This window comes from Amia ocellicauda, chromosome 6 (assembly GCF_036373705.1).
Source record: "Amia ocellicauda isolate fAmiCal2 chromosome 6, fAmiCal2.hap1, whole genome shotgun sequence".
Taxonomy (NCBI): domain Eukaryota; kingdom Metazoa; phylum Chordata; class Actinopteri; order Amiiformes; family Amiidae; genus Amia; species Amia ocellicauda.
In genome coordinates this window covers 44,457,382-44,473,437 of record NC_089855.1, presented here as the reverse complement: position 1 = coordinate 44,473,437, position 16,056 = coordinate 44,457,382, and positions in this window count along the sequence as shown.

Below are 16,056 nucleotides of genomic sequence, written 5' to 3'. Positions count from 1 at the left end.
AATACAAATGCACTGAATTTAGAGAGAGAGAGACAGAGAGAGAGACAGAGACAGACAGACAGGCACTAACACAGCCACCCACCCACCCACTCTCACACACACACACACACACACTCTCTCTCTCTCTCTCTCTCTGCATGCTGGGAGTTTATGGGGGGAGTCAGTGGTGGTGGGAGGTTTGTTTGGAGAGAGTGTGTGTGTGTGTCTTTACTACTCTTTTTCTATCGTTTTCTTGTTTTTTTATAGATACTATTAATCGTTTGTTGGTTTTAAACGATTCGGGTTTAGGTGGTTGTTTTTCGATTTAGATCAGCATGGCGTTGCGGGCGGGGAGACCCCTCCTTCATTTAATTACGAAACGCTGACCCGAAAGCACGGGTTTATACTCGTGTCCCAGGAGTAGGTGTCGGTAGAGGACTGTGCGATGGAGATCGGCAGGATGGTCGGCTTCCAGAACATCGTCTCTGCGGCTCGAATGAATAAGGGCATTGTGGTTTTCCTGAATTCTGAGGCGCTGGTGAAGGATGTGGTGGAGGAGGGGGTCACAGTGAAGGGGACCTTCCTGCCCACGCTCCCTCTGGCCACCCCGGCTGTAAAGGTGGTTACTTCCAATGTGCCCCCCTTCCTGAGCAACGATCTGCTGGCGGGGGATCTGAGTCGCTATGGCCGGCTCACCTGCGCCATTAGGAGGGTGCTGCTGGGCTGCAGCGCCCCGGAGCTGAAACACGTCCTCTCTTACCGCAGACAGGGTTTCATGGTGCTGGCGGACGGCGCCGATGAGTTAAGCCTGTCTCTGAAGTTTAAGATCGAGGGGTTAGTGTACGTGGTGTTCGTGTCAACTGATACCATGAGGTGTTTTTGTGCGGGGCACAGGGGCACATCAGTCGCTCTTGCCCTCAGGGAGAGGCTCCGGCGGCCGGGCGAGAGGAAGGTGAGGAGCAGGCAGGGCCGTCTGGTGTCGGCTCTGCCATCCAGGGGAGCGATGAGGGGGAGGCGGTGGCAAATGCTACTGGCCTCGGTGGGGACAGAGTAGGGGAGCCTAATGGGGAAGCTGCTAGCAGTGAGAATGCAGAGCAGCCACGGGCTCAGTTAGCCGAGGAGGGAGCTGCTGTTGCTGCTGATGCGGCCGCCACCAAGACTGAACACTTAGCCAGTGATGACGGGTTTAAAGTGCCCAGGAAAAGACAGCAGAAGCAGTGTGCCCTGTCTTCTGAGGCCGTTGATACAGTTGTCTAAAAAGGCGAATATTGCGAGGACGGCTGGTGAGGAGGATCCCGGAGGCGGTGTGGGGGCTGTGGTGCGGCGGGACTCGCAGTCAGGGGAGTCTGTCTGGGGGAACCTGCCGTCTCAACCCAAAGTGGCCGACCGGCTGCGGCGCCGGAAGTCTGAGTGCAGTGCTGCGGCTGTGGAGAGGGCAGACTCGGACAGCGCTGCTGAGGGGGACATCGCTGACTCCCAGGGTGAGCCCGCCTCCACTGACACTGCGGGATACAGTGCTAAAAGCATTAAGGATTTTTTAAGAGAGACCAAGGGGAAGAGGAACATAGTTTTAGAAAACTTCTTCCCTAATGCAAAGCAGTTCCTGGCATCTGCACAAGTGATCCTGCAGGATGTGGCACTCGCGGAGTTTAGTGAGCCGGAGTGCTACAGGTTAAAGAAGTGGAAAGAGTGTTGTCAGGACTGCTTTGCAATCTAATGATAATGGTTAATAGTATGTTTTTTTATGTCTCAATTTTTATTTGTACAAGAGACGCACGCAGACAGTGTGAATGAGTGTGAGTGGCAGTGGGAGTGGAAAGGAGAGAGTGTGTTTAGCCAAGGGTCTAGTGTGAGTGGGGGAGTGGGGATTTTATTTTCACACACTTTTAAAATTGATTATTTTAAGAAAACAGAGTTTGTTGGTGGAAGATTGTTGATGGTAAAGGCTGAGAGCGGGGGAAGGACCTTTGTGTTTATTAATATCTATGCCCCCAATGCTGTGAGAGACAGACTGTCAAGTGTTTTCGGTGCTCAGCAAAGCGCTAGCAGACTGTGGGGCTGAGGAGATCCTGGTTTTGGGGGGGTGATTGGAACTGTACTGTGGACTATAGATTAGATAGGAATCATTTGGAGCCCAGTCCACAGTCAGCAAAACAGCTGGAAGGTAATACACAGTTGCACAATCTGGTCGATGTCTGGAGGAATGCCAACCCAAAGGTGATACAGTACACCTGGGTGAGGCCGGGTTCTAGCATTATTTCGCTAGCCAGGCTGGATAGATTTTATACCTTTAGACATCATGTCAATTTGATCGGTGGCTGCCATTTCACCCCCACCTGACCACTGATCACTGTCTCATCACTGTGAGTGTCACCCTGCCTCCTGTCCGGCTGCGCAGTGCCTACTGGCTTTTCAATAATAGCTTGCTGCAGGACAGGATTTTTTGTAATTCTTTTCTTTTCTTTTGGCAGAGATGGAGATCAGAGCGCCCTAGGTTTGCCTCCCTGAGACAGTGGTGTGACATTGGGAAGGTTAAGACCAGGCTCTTCTGCCAGAAGTACACTGAGCATAGGACTGACAGCTTGAATGAATCTATGAAGGAGTTAGAAGGAGAGATTCAGGTGCTCCACCGAGCCTTGGATGCTGGAGATTCGGGGGCATTAGAGGACCTCAAAGCTATGCAGCAGGCATTGTCAGAACTGCTGGGGACGTGGGCTCGAGGGGCAATGGTGCGCTCGCTTTTCAAGAGCCTGACACAGATGGATGCGCCCATCAAGTTCTTCTTTGGGCTGGAATGCAGGCGGCAGCAGAGCAGGGTGATGCTCTGCCTGAGGACGGCTGAGGGCCGCGTGCTGCAGGATGGGCAAGAGATGTGTAGTCATGCCACATAGTTCTGTAGGGAGCTGTACTCCGCAGAGCCGGGCAGCCTGGAGCAGCAGCAGCAGTTTCTGTAGGGTCTGCCTAAGGTCCCACAGGATGGGGTCAAGGGGTTAGAGGCCCCACTAACCCTGGCAGAGCTGACCTGCGCAATGCAAGAGCTCAATAAGGGCTGGGCACCGGGGCTGGATGGGCTCACCTGCTCTCAGTGCTGTAGGAGGGCCTGTGAGCTGGGCTGCTGCCCATTAGCTGTCGTACAGCTGTTCTGACCCTGCTGCCCAAGAATGGGAATCTGTCCTCCATTGTGAACTGGAGGCCAGTGGCGCTGCTGTGTCAGGACTATAAGATCCTGTCTAAGGCTCTGGCTAAGCGGCTCAGAGACATCATGCCGGCCGCAGAATTTATTCAGCTTCTGTACTGTCATGTGTTCAGTGTGCTGAAGATCAATGGTGGCCTGAGTGAGCCTATCCCCATCCATGGAGGCATCAGACAGGGCTGCAGTCTGTCAGGGATGCTATACTTCCTTTCTATCGAGCCCCTGCTGCACAGGCTGAGGCAGTTGCTAGCCGGGCTGTCCATCTCTTGTCACACAGAGCAGGCGGTCAGGGTGTCGGCCTATGCTGCTGAGACACAGTCTGGCCAGTGAGACATCCAGGTCATTGTGGGAGTGTCTGGAGGAGTTCAGCAGGGCCTCCTCAGCCAGGGTCAACTGGGGCAAGAGCAGCGCTCATCTGGTTGGGGTGTGGGAGGGTTCTGCCCCCCCTGCCCTCCCTGCGGGGCTGCAGTGGTCTCTCTCAGGCCCTCGGGTGCTGGGTGTGACTTTGGGGGAGACGCAGGAGAACTGGGCTGTCCTGCTGGAGAGGGTACAGGGCCGGTTGAGGGCATGGCACTTGCTGCTGCCCCAGCTCTCCCTCAGGGGGAGAGCAATTGTTATTAATAACTTGGTGGCCTCCATGCTCTGGCACACTTATGCCTGTCTGGACCCCCCACCGGCCCTGGTGTCCCAGATACAGACCCTGCTCCTGGATTTCTTCTGGGACGGGCTGCACTGGGTGCGCAAAGCAGTGCTGTACCTGCCGCTCCAGGAGGTTGGTAGATCTGTTAAGCAGGCTGAGTGCCTTTCGGCTGCAGGCAGCTCAGAGGCTCCTGTACCCTCCAGATCCCCAGTGTCTCCCGCCCTGGACACTTGTTATGACAGACACATGTTTTTACTTAAGACACGTCCCAATATACTTCCTTCCCTGCCTGTTTTTTATAGTACTGTTTTAGAGGTGTGGCAGCGCTTCTCCCTGGGTAGGGAGCTGGGGGGCAGCTGTCTGTATTGGCTGTTAGAGGAGCCACTGCTGTATAACCCCGGTTTTAGCTGTCCACTCCTGCTCTCCAGCAGCCTCAGGTCAGTCCTGCTTAAGGTCGACGTGATCCGACGTGAGGGATTTGTTGGATTTAAACAGGGGACAGTGGGTTGGTGCCGACAGCCTGGCTGCCAGGCTGGGTATGAGGTCACTGAGAGTCGTAACCAGATTTCTCTGGGCAGTACAGAACGCCCTTCCCATAGGCGCTGTGGAGCGGCTTTTCCAGGCTCTCACGCAGCACTGCTGGCCCAAGGACCCTGACACCGTCTTTCCCCTTGTTTGTCTGTGTCTCTCAGTCCCCCCTAGCTCATCAGGCCGCCTACTGTCGCCTCACAGTCTGTGTAGTGTGCCTGTCTCCACAGCTCATTGTCAGCAGCTCTATCAGCTCAGTGTGAGGGAGCTGCACCATCAGCAGCTGCAGCCCCTCCCTGACACCCCCTGGAGGGAGCACCTGGCTCTGGGGGAAGATGCCTGCCCGGCCTGGAGGAGCCTGAACAAGCCCCCGCTTCTGCATGGCTTCTGCATGGCGTCATCGCAACAAACTCTATTGCACATACACTGGACCCCAGAGTGAGCGACACCTGCCCCTACTGCGGGGAGAGAGAGACTCTTTTTTACTGTTTCTGCCACTGCCCTAGATTAGAGCTGCTGTTCACTGCACTGGAGAGCCTGTTCAAGCAGCTGGGCCTCCTTTTCTCACGCACTGTGTATATTTTGGGAGTCCAGTACAAGCAGCGCCAATGACATGTTTGTCAGTTAGCAAACTTTCTAGTGGGGCAGGCTAAGCTGGCTATCCTGAGCAGTAGGAGAAGTCAGACTGAGCGCAGCAGCAACAGTGTGCAATCTCCCTCTTAAGGTCTCTCGTAAGCTCCAGAGTGCGATTACAATTTCTACAGCCTGACGGGAGACCTGGACACTTTTCTGCAGATGTGGGGGGTCGGGGCTGCCCTCTGTGCCATTGACTTTGGACATTTAAACCAACTGGTTTAATTCACTTGAGTATTTTACTGGTAGCACGTGTGTAGTGGTTTTTATTGAGGGTTTTTAGAATAGGCTGTGTTTTTTTCATGTTTTTTATGTGTTTCTAGTTTGTTTTAAATGTTTTGTTAGTATTTCTTTAGTAAAATAAAGGTGTTAATATTCAAAAAAGGTCATTCCACCACCGAAGTCAAAACAGCAGAGTCCTTCACCTCATTCCGGCACTTGTGTAACCCTTGTGTAAGATGTAACCCTTACCCAGGGGATAACCCTAACTCTATGTTACAAATGTTCCCTTAAAGCTTATTTTGCAAGATCAATAAAGAACCTTTAAGAATTTTAAACTTTTAAAGATACACATAGGTAATACCAATGTGCTTTAACAATGCTGAAAATAATAATTTGTTTATCTTTAATAGTGAAGATATTGTATAGATGTATATCTATCATATACACAAATAGAAAAAAATGGTTTCCAAACCGAATATAGAACTGAAACTTTCAGACAGTCCATGAAAAATGGAATGTAAACATTTACACTTCTTAACAATTCTATATATCAATTATATTCATAACCCTAACCCTAACACTAACCCTAACTTTAAGTTACAAATGTTCCCTAAACACTTATTTTGCAGGATCAATAAAAAACTGTCAGGATTTTTTAAACTTTTACTGACACACATAGTTAATAGCAATGTGTTATAACTTTTCCAAAAATAATAATCCATATATCTTTAATTGTTTTGACATTATTAAGATATAATGCATCTATCACATAGGGAACATTTGTTACATAATAGGAAAAACATACAAATGATGTAACTTTGAATATATTTAATATTACAGCATACAATTTGGCAGGCTTCATAATAATGGAATTTATGACATACTCTGTTAAAATCAAGCAAATAGCATTTGTTGTTCATGAGAAAAAATATATATAATCAAAGCTATCAGACTTTAGCACGTGGTGAATGAACACACATACGATTATACAGCATTTGTTGCAGCTTCGCAAGACCTAATTTTAAACGTTGTTGGTAAATTAGATACAAAGTGAGGACCCTCTATTTGCATTTGTTCCCCTGTATTATTGCTAAAATAAAGTTTTACTGACATTTTACTGACACTACCACTGCATAGGACACATCTGTAACATGAACGCTACTGAATGGCACATACATTGAAAACTACGGAGAATTGAGACTTATCCAATTTACACTTCATCTTAAAACGTTTCCAACCAAGGCAAAACCCACTTGAAATACGTTCATTCACATTTTTGGTAAACAAAAAGAGAGATTGTTACATATGTTCCCTATGATGCATCTACAGAGACAGAGAGAGAGAGAGAGAGAGAGAGAGAGAGAGAGAGAGAGACAGACAGACAGGCAGACAGACACTAACACAGCCACCCACTCTCCCACTCACACACACACACACACACTCTATCTCTCTCTCTCTCTCTCTCTCTCTCTCTCTCTCTCTCTCTCTCAAAATTCAAATTCAAATTCAACGTGCTTTAGTGGCATGACCAAAAAGAAGTATTGCCAAAGCAATGGTGACAAACAACAGTTTATAACATATATATGTACATTTGCATACAGAAATTCACAATATGTATGTTAAAAACAGGTAACTGATTAATTTCAATTAATAAAATTCAATCATAGTTCAGAGAAACATAAAACTGATATTGATAGTAATAATTGGGTGTAGCATAGGTGTCATTGCCTGTGTCCAGGGGTGTCCCCTGTGTGAGTGGACTGAGTGTCCACTGTGTCCCTAAGGCTGTGGCAGGCAGCTGTGTACTGGGCTGCCAGTAATATGCAGCTGGTCTCCTCTCCCAGAAGGACTGGCACTTTCTCCGAGACTGGCAGGTCTTGAAATCTCTTATAGAGATCTGCTATTTTGGGGACAAAATTTGCTCATAAATGTTTATATTTTTCACATTTTAGAATAAAGTGCAGCTCTGTCTCGACCTCTCGGCGTTGGCAGTGGGGACACAGCCTGTCCTCTCTGGGCAGCCAGGTCTGCCTGTGTCGGCCCGTCTCGATGGCCAGGCTGTGCTCACTGAGCCTGTATTTGGTCAGGATCCTTTTGTGTTTTTCGTTCGTTATTAATTTAAGGTTTTCTGACAATGTGTAGTGTCTTTTTAGGGCCCGATAGCACTGCAGTTTACTTTGTGCTTGTGTGTGTGTTTCCCAATGGGTGATGTAGTTTTCTTTGTGCTGTGTGATAATTTGGTTGACTCTGATTGTGTGCATGTGTGTGTTGCTGTCCTGAGGCTGGCCGGTGTCGGTGTGTGTCTGCGCAGTGAGCCTGCGGACCAGCTGGCTGAGGGGGCTCCTCTCTGGGTTCAGCTCTTGGCATTGCAGGGCCTTGTGGTGGTAGGAGTGTGTGTCGCTGTTTATTAGATGGAGCCAGAATTTAATTGCCCTTTTGTGTATGTTGATTAACAATGGGTATTGGCCTAATTCTGCCCTGCATGCGTTGTTCGGTGTTTTCCTTTGCACCTGTAGGATATTTTTATGCAAGGTTTCTATTGGGTGTGTGTCCTATTGAGCAAACTCCTGCCCTGTGAGGGGACCCCACACCTCACTGCCATAGAGAGCAATGGGCTGGATTATGGATTCAAATATTTTTAGCCAGATTTGTACAGGTATTTTTATGCAAATGTGTCTCTTTATGGCATAGAAGGCCCTGCGCGCTTTCTCTCTCAGTGTCTTCACCGCCGTGTTGAAGCTTCCTGTTGAGCTGAGTGTGAGGCCTAGGTATGTGTAGTGGGTGCAGTGTTCGATGGTGCTGTTTGCTAAAGTGATGTGGTACCTAGTTCCCTGAGGCCTGGCCTTTTTCTGGAATATCATGGTATTTGTCTTTTTCATGTTTACTGCCAGGGCCCAGGTCTGACAGTACTGCCCCTGCTCTGTGGGCCACAGCAGCACCAGGTCATCTGCGTTGAGCAGGAACTTGACTTCTGTGTCATGTAGGGTGAGGCCGGGGGCTGCAGATTGCTCCAGCATTGTGGCCAATTCATTGATGTAAATATTGAATAGCGTTGGGGTCAGACTGCAGCCCTGCCTCACCCCACGCCTCTGAGTGAAGAACTCTGTTCTTTTATTGCCAATTTTAACTCCGCACTCGTTTCCAATATACATTAATTTGATGATGTCATATGTTTCACCCCCTACACCACTTTGGAGAAGTTTGTCAAATAAACCTTTGTGCAAGAATGAATCAAATGCTTTTTTTAAATCTATGAAACAAGCAAATATTTTATTTTTATTTTGGTTGACGTGTTTGTCAATGAGGGTGTGTAGGGTGTAAATATAATCGGTTGTGCTGTGTTTTGGGAGGAAGCCAATCTGACTCTTACTCAGGACACTGTGCTCGGTAAGGAAGGCCAGTATCCGGGCGTTGATGATTCTGCAGAACACCTTCCCCAGGTTGCTGCTCACACAGATACTACTATTTTATTGAATTTAGTATTTTTCATTATACATAAATAAAAACAATTCAAATTTTTTAATGCTTATGATTAAAATCTTTAAAATATCAATCCTTAAAATCACTTAAAATTTTTAAAATCTGTGATTTTAACAAAGAACAAAACAATTAACTCCAAAACGTGCCCAAAACAACAAAACAAACGTGATAAAAGCAAAAACTGCTCACCAACATAAAGGTCAAATACATTGAAAATAACTGAAAATGCATTGGACAAAATAAAAAAACAATTAAAAAAGTAAAAATAAAAAACAAACAAAAAAGGTCCAATGCATTTAAAATTAAATCCAAAACGGTCAATGTATTTGACAAAGGAATATAACAAAACATTAAACCAAAAACCCTAAACAATGTGGTTTAAAAGCAACTAAATCTTTAAAAACAATTAAGATTCATTTTTAAAATCTTTTTTTTAAAAACAATCATCCATAAAATCTTTAAAAGATCTTGTTTGTCAATGAGGGTGTGTAGGGTGTAAATATAATCAGTTGTGCGGTGTTTTGGGAGGAAGCCAATCTGACTCTTACTCAGGACACTGTGCTCGGTAAGGAAGGCCAGTATCCGGGCGTAAATGATACTGCAGAACACCTTCCCCAGGTTGCTGCTCACACAGATGCCCCGGTAGTTATTAGGGTCCAATTTGTCTCTACTCTTATGAATCGCGGTGATCAGTCCTTTATGCCAGCTGTCAGGGAAGTGGCCCACACTGAGCACCAGGTTGAACAGCCGTAGCAGGGCCTGCTGTAGCTCAGGGCTGCTGTGTTTCAGCATCTCGTTGGAGATGCCATCAGGCCCGCATGCTTTCCTGGGCAGCAGGGCGCGCAGCTTCTCCTGCAACTCCTGCTCAGTAATAGTTGAGTCCAGGGGATTCTGGGTGTCTTTAAATGCCAATTCCATTCTTTTTAGTTTCACACTGATGTCATGCTGAGCTGATTTCTCAGTGTGGTGAATGTTTTCATAAAGTCTTTCAAAGTGGTTTTTCCAAAAATCTCAATTTTGAATGGCCAATTCTTCAGGTTTTAATTTATTACATTTTTTCCAGTTTTCCCAGAATCAATTTGTGTTAATGGACTCTTCGATTATTGTCAGTTGCTTTCGGGTGTGTTGTACTTTTTGATCTAAGTGTTTCTTTGTTCCTCAGATCCTCCCTTATTCTATTTCACTCCTTGTCAAACCAATTCTCCTCTTTGTATTTTGTTGGGATGTTCTTTTTAATTTTCAATTTTGACTGTAAAGCTGCTTTTTCAAATATATGATTTAAGTATTTTATAGTCAGATGTATTCCTTCATTACTATGTTGATTTGGGGTGACCAGAAAGGTGTGTATTAGTGATTGGATGTCTTGATTGCCAGTTGCTTTCTGGTACTCTTGTGTGCTGTCTGGAGCCCATCTGTAGGAGTGTCCGAGGCTGTACAGCTTGCTGGGCTGTGTGTGAGCGCTGCTGCTGTGCTCTGTCCTCTTCAGGAACACAGTGATTTGGCTGTGGTCTGATAGAGGTGAATGCACTGAGAGAGAAGGGGTCTAGGTCTGTGATGGCATAGTCTACCGTGCTGCTGCCAAGAGCTGAGCTGTAGGTGTATCTTCCCAGAGAGTCTCCCCGGATCCTGCCATTCACGATATACAGTCCCAGTCCCTGACAGAGCTGCAGTAATTTTTGCCCGTTTTTATTCACTCCCCTGTCGTGGCTGTGTCTGAGGGAGCTGATGGGGGTGTTTAAGGGGGTGTGGCCGAATATGTGGCTGTCTCCCTGTGTGCTGGTGAAGTCAGGCAGGCTGCCTGTCCGGGCGTTCAGGTCCCCACAGATCAGCACACTTCTCTGGACCTGGAAGTGGCAGACCTCAGTCTGGAGGTTGGGGAAGATCTCCTCATTGTGATATGGGGATTCTGAGGGGGGAACATACACGGCACACAGGAACACATCGGTTTGTGTAGAAATTATTTAATTGCTTATTTTAAGCCATATGTGTGACTCTGCTGTTTTGATGGGCTGTATGGAGTCACTGAGCTCTGCTTTGTACCAGATTATTATGCCCCCGGAGTCCCTGCCGTGTCTGACGGAGGGCTTCTTCAGGGAGGGCACTATGACCTCTCTGTAGCCTGAGGGACAGTGACTGGACACGTCTGCCCGACACCATGTCTCTTGCAGGATGATGACATCCTTGTCTCTCACTCTATCTCTGAACTCCGGGTCTGTGCTCTTCAGCCCGAACACTGAGGAGCCCAGGCCCTGGATGGTGATAGATAGGGATCGCATTTCTTTCTACTCTAATTAAGCAATTTATATACTCCTTTGGAATGAGATATATCTGGAAATGTGTGAGGTGGAAAGTAAACATATAAATAAATAGTAATACTGGTGATATGTAAAAATAGGAAACGAATAAATTAAAAAAATAAAAAATAAAAAACTCCTGACTTACACTCCTATATACATACGCATACACACATATATCTACATATATACACATATATGTAAGCATCCATATATCTACATTATTTTTAGAAAATGTCCATATATATCATTATATAACTACATTTATACAGGGGTGATTTTCGGATGTGGTAATAGCTAGTCACCTACTGCAGTGGTTTCTTTGTTATGCACAGTTACTTATCTTATCAGTCGGGTGCAGATGAGGTTGAGCAGGTGTCGGATCTCCTGCAGCTCCCCGGTGTCGGTGTCGGCCACTCTGCTGACCGCTGCTGCGTAGTTGCGCTGGCTGTGCTGCTGGGCTGCTCTGTGCATGTTCTGGATGGGCTCCACTCTGGGTTTGCTGTTCTGTGTTCGGGCGTATCCAGGCTGGGGTCTGCGGTGTCCGGGCTGTGGAAGGTGGTGTGCAGGTGGAGGGCGGGGGCTCCCAGGGGCCGCTCTCCTGATTGGCTCAGGGTTGTTCTGGGTGGTGTGGGTGCTGGAGAACCTTCTGTGGCCATGTGGGGGGCTGTCTGGGTTTCGGCCCAGGGCAATGTCTTTGAGTGTCTTTGCGAAGACGCTCACTGCTTGTTTGTGGAGATTGACGTTGTCAAACAAGCTGTGGGCCCCAAGAGTGGGGTGGTGTGCCAGGTGCACATTTGGCATCAGAGCACATCCCCGAGAGATCTCAGCGTTGATCATGTGGATGGTGTTGGGGTGGAAGGCCTTCCTGTGCAGCAGGGTGGAGATGATGATTTTGGCGTGGGTGAAGGTCTGGGTGGCCCTCTCCACCACTCTTCTGATGGAGCTGGCCACCTTGTCCTGCTGGGTCCTCAGGTCGTTTGTGCCTGTGTGTATAATAATATGGCTGGGGGAGCCGAGGCTCTTCTCGGACAGCTGCTGAATGGCCCTCTCTGTGGTCGGACACCAGACCTTGGAGATTTTGCCATCAGGGAAGAGCCGCCTCTCATTTATGAGTTTGCCATTTGAGTCTATCAGCAGGGCTACTTCAGTGTTCTTCTTCCTGGTAGTCTTTCTACGTGAGGGGGTCTCATCTGTGTTTGGTTCAGCCTGTGTGTGTGGTGCGCAGGTTTTGTTAGTGGTTTCGGGCTCAGGGTGTGTGTGAGTGCTGGGTGCAGTGTGTGTGTCCGAGTCAGGGTGTGTGTGTGTGTTGGGTGCACTGTGTGTGTCGTGCTCAGGGTGTGTGTGTGCTGGGTGCACTCTGTGTGTTCGGGTCGGGTTGTGTGTGTGTGTTGGGTGCAGTGTGTGAGTGGTGTGTTGTGTGAGAGTCAGTATGTCTGGATGTCATTGGGGTGGGAGGGCTCTGCACATTGTGCACTGCTGGGTTTCTTGAGGGCTAGTTGTTGTGGGCAGTGAATTTGTATAGCTTCTCCTTCAGGCTCTGCACTGTCTTGTCTCTGCCTTGCAGTTCCTCTCTCAGGGCCGTCAGCTCCCTCCTCATGGCCTCCCTGTCCTGCTGCAGCTCCCTCACCTCTTCCCTCAGCTCCCTCACTGTGACCTTGTGCTCGTGTTGGACTCTGTTGAGCTGGTCTGTTAGCTGCTCTGTGGTGTTGGAGGTTGTGAGCTTGGCCAGCACCAGCTCTTTTAGCTCCATCAGCTCCACCTCCAGCAGGGACATGTTCTCCCTCAGCTGGGACACTGTGTCGGTGTCTGAGGGGTGTCCTGCGCTGGGATGCGTGTGGATTCCTCGCTGTTCTCTGGCGCGGTGCTCTCCCCTCCGTTCACTGGGCAGTGTGGGGCTGGACTCTCCTCCTGTGTGGCTGCGTCTGTGCTCTTTTGGACACGTCTCTCCTTTTTCTCTCTGTCAGCCAGCGTTTTCAGTGAGTGGAACTGATTTTCAAAGGTGCCCAGGCTGCCCTCGCTGCCCTGTATTAAGACTGTTCCAGTGTGGTACAGATTGATTGTCAGCATGGAGGTGTCTGGGTTATCCTCCTCACTGATTGACACCTGCCTTCCTTTACTGATGCCTCTCCTTTTAATGTGCCTGTACAGTTGACAGATGGCAGCGTGCCAGGCGTCGGTGTGCTCGGTGTAGAAGACCAGGTTGCTGGTGACTTGCTGGTCTCCAGTCTGAGAGAAGTCGGCTCTGAGAGTCTCTGGGTTGTCCTTCAGTATGTGTTGTCTGAGACTCTTCCTGGCCTGAGCGTTCTTCAGGTGCTCTGGGTAATGGATCGCACAGCTCCTGCTCCTGCTCATTGTATCTTTTATGAATTGATACTTTCAAATTCAAACCTCTGTCACTTTTCAAATATCAACAGCTTTTCAGTATAGACACAGTTCTGTGTTGATTATACTGTATGCTGTAATATTGAATATTTTCAAAGTTACATCATTTGTTTGTTTTTCCTATCATGTTACAAATGTTCCCTATGTGAAAGATGCATTATATCTTAACATTGTCAAAACAATTAAATATATACAGATTATTATTTTCCGTAAAGTTATATCACATTGCTTGACAGTTTTTTATTGATCCTGCAAAATTGGGAAAAGTGTTTAGGGAACAATTGTAACTTAAAGTTAGGGTTAGTGTTAGGGTTAGGGTTATGAATATAATTGATATATAGAATTGTTAAGAAGTGTAAATGTTTACATTACATTTTTCATGGATTGTCTGAAAGTTTCAGTTCTATATTCGATTAGGAAACCGTTTTTTCTATTTGTGTATATGAAAGATATACATCTATGCAATATCTTCACTATTAAAGATAAACGCATAAAAATGTTCGGCATTGTTAAAGCTCATTGGAATTACTGTGACATTAGTTTAATATTAAGAAATATAAATATATATGAAAAGGTATCGTGAAAGAAATTAGAAACACCGTATACATTATTTTACTTTATAGCAGGGAGGAATCGCTATGTGTTATGTTGTTCCCCCAAGAACATATTATTTGAGTTGCATGTTGTAAAGCCAGACAGGTTAGAGTGACGCACGTCTTTGTGTTCTGGATAGAGAGGAGTAGTGGCGCTGCACTGCTGTGCTCGGCATTGTATTTGTGACTGCAAGTCGGTTCATAAGAGACATAAACAAAAGTGCCAGGAACAATAAATTGTGTCAAGGAGTCCTGATGTAAACTGAACCCCAAACAACATGTCTACCTCCGAAGAGACTCGTTTCACGGTTTACAGACTGGCGGCAGCGAGGGATATTGTTTGCTTTAGTTTTTTCTCTACCGAGGCCGGATGCAGTGAGCTGTGCTTGCGGGTGACTGAGACAAAACCATGTCGGTGGTGAGTGAACTGTACTGTTAAAATCGGAAAATAATAATTAAAAAAACTTACGAAAGTAATAAACATCTATGTCAAGTCAATTAACCGCAAATAGCTAAGTTACACAAGTATAAAAAAAAAAAACATGGAAAATCCGATAGACAGATTGATTAATGTTGACGCAGCAAATGAAAATGAAGCGATTAATGCAGAAAGACGCACGAATATGACAGAGTAACACATGATCGTGTTGAGCTGCCTCCTTGCTTTCACGGAGATGGGAAGGATAAAGAAAGTTTCTCTCTGTGGAACACGTGTCTGGAATTGGCTGTAAAAGCTGCACAAACACAGCACCAGGATCTTGCAACACTTGTACCAACACGTTTAAGTGCTGATGCACTGTCATACTGGGTTTCTTTACCCTCTGAAATGCAAAAATACTATGCTAAAACAGTAGAGAAATTAAAATAAGTCTTTGGAAGAAAAGAATACCTACTGCATTTTCAAACTTTTGTTAATGCAAGACCCCGTCAGCCTAAAGAAGCATTAGAAGTTTATGCAGCCGAAGTAAGCAGACTTGTGCAAGAGGCGTTTCCCAATTACGGACAGCCAGCTATTGAAATGGAGCGTTTTAGACGTTTTGTTGCTGGTTTAGACCCAGTGCTGCAGGCAAAGTGTTATGAGCATGGTGCAAGTAGATTGGAGGAAGCCCTAAAAATGGCTTGCAAGTGGGAGCGGGTCAGGAAGCATTAAGAACTGCCTCTTCACATTTCTAAAGCACAATAAATGAGAAGGTTCTGGAACAACCATCTATATGTAAATCTGGAAATATCCTAACAGCTATGGTGTCAAGCAAGTCCATTTCATCTACGTCAGAGGAATCCCCCAAATTACTACAAGCTATTGCAGATTTAACTGCAGATGTTAAAGCACTCAGAGTAGAGGTGAGCCAGTTGAAGCAACAGCAAGAAAATCTCAAACATGTGCAAAGCCAGTACAAAGAGGGGAAAAAGGACTGTCAGCCCTCTCCAGAATGGATGAAACAAGAGAAATATCGTGCATCACGAAAAGCATCCCCTGATGGGTATAATTCTTCCTCTAGATCACAAAGAGATGTTTCTTCGCCTTTATAGAAACATGTCTCCTGGACCAAGACCCGGACATCATTCCCTACATAGGCAAAAATATGAAAGGTGGTCTCCATCACCAAGCAACCGTTACTATTCAATAACTAACAGTCCTAGCAATCGCTATCACTCATCTCACCCTGATCAGCACTGCAGTTCAAGATATTCTCGTAGTCCATCTGCATCCTACTCACACTCAAGGGACAGGTACACCAGGAGAACACCCAGTCCACATCACCATGAGAGAAGGCCTGATTGCAGATACAGCAAACGTCATCTTTGCTTTGATTCTGAGGATCCCACCTATCAGGGAAACAAGTGGTAGCAGGTGCTACGGGCCAAGTAGCTGCTACATTGAATTACAGGGGCCCAGAGTCTGAAGCTTCAGCGTTAAACGACTCTCCAACCTCATATTGTTTTGCTGTTATTGAAGACACTGCTGTTCAAGCCTTCATTGATACTGGTTCACAAATTTCTTTGATCAGTGAAAATTTAAGAGTGCCAATTCCAGCACTGAAGACAGTCCATCAGAAAGACATACGTGTTGGCAAGGTCAGTGACTGGTGAGTGCCTTGATACTCTTGG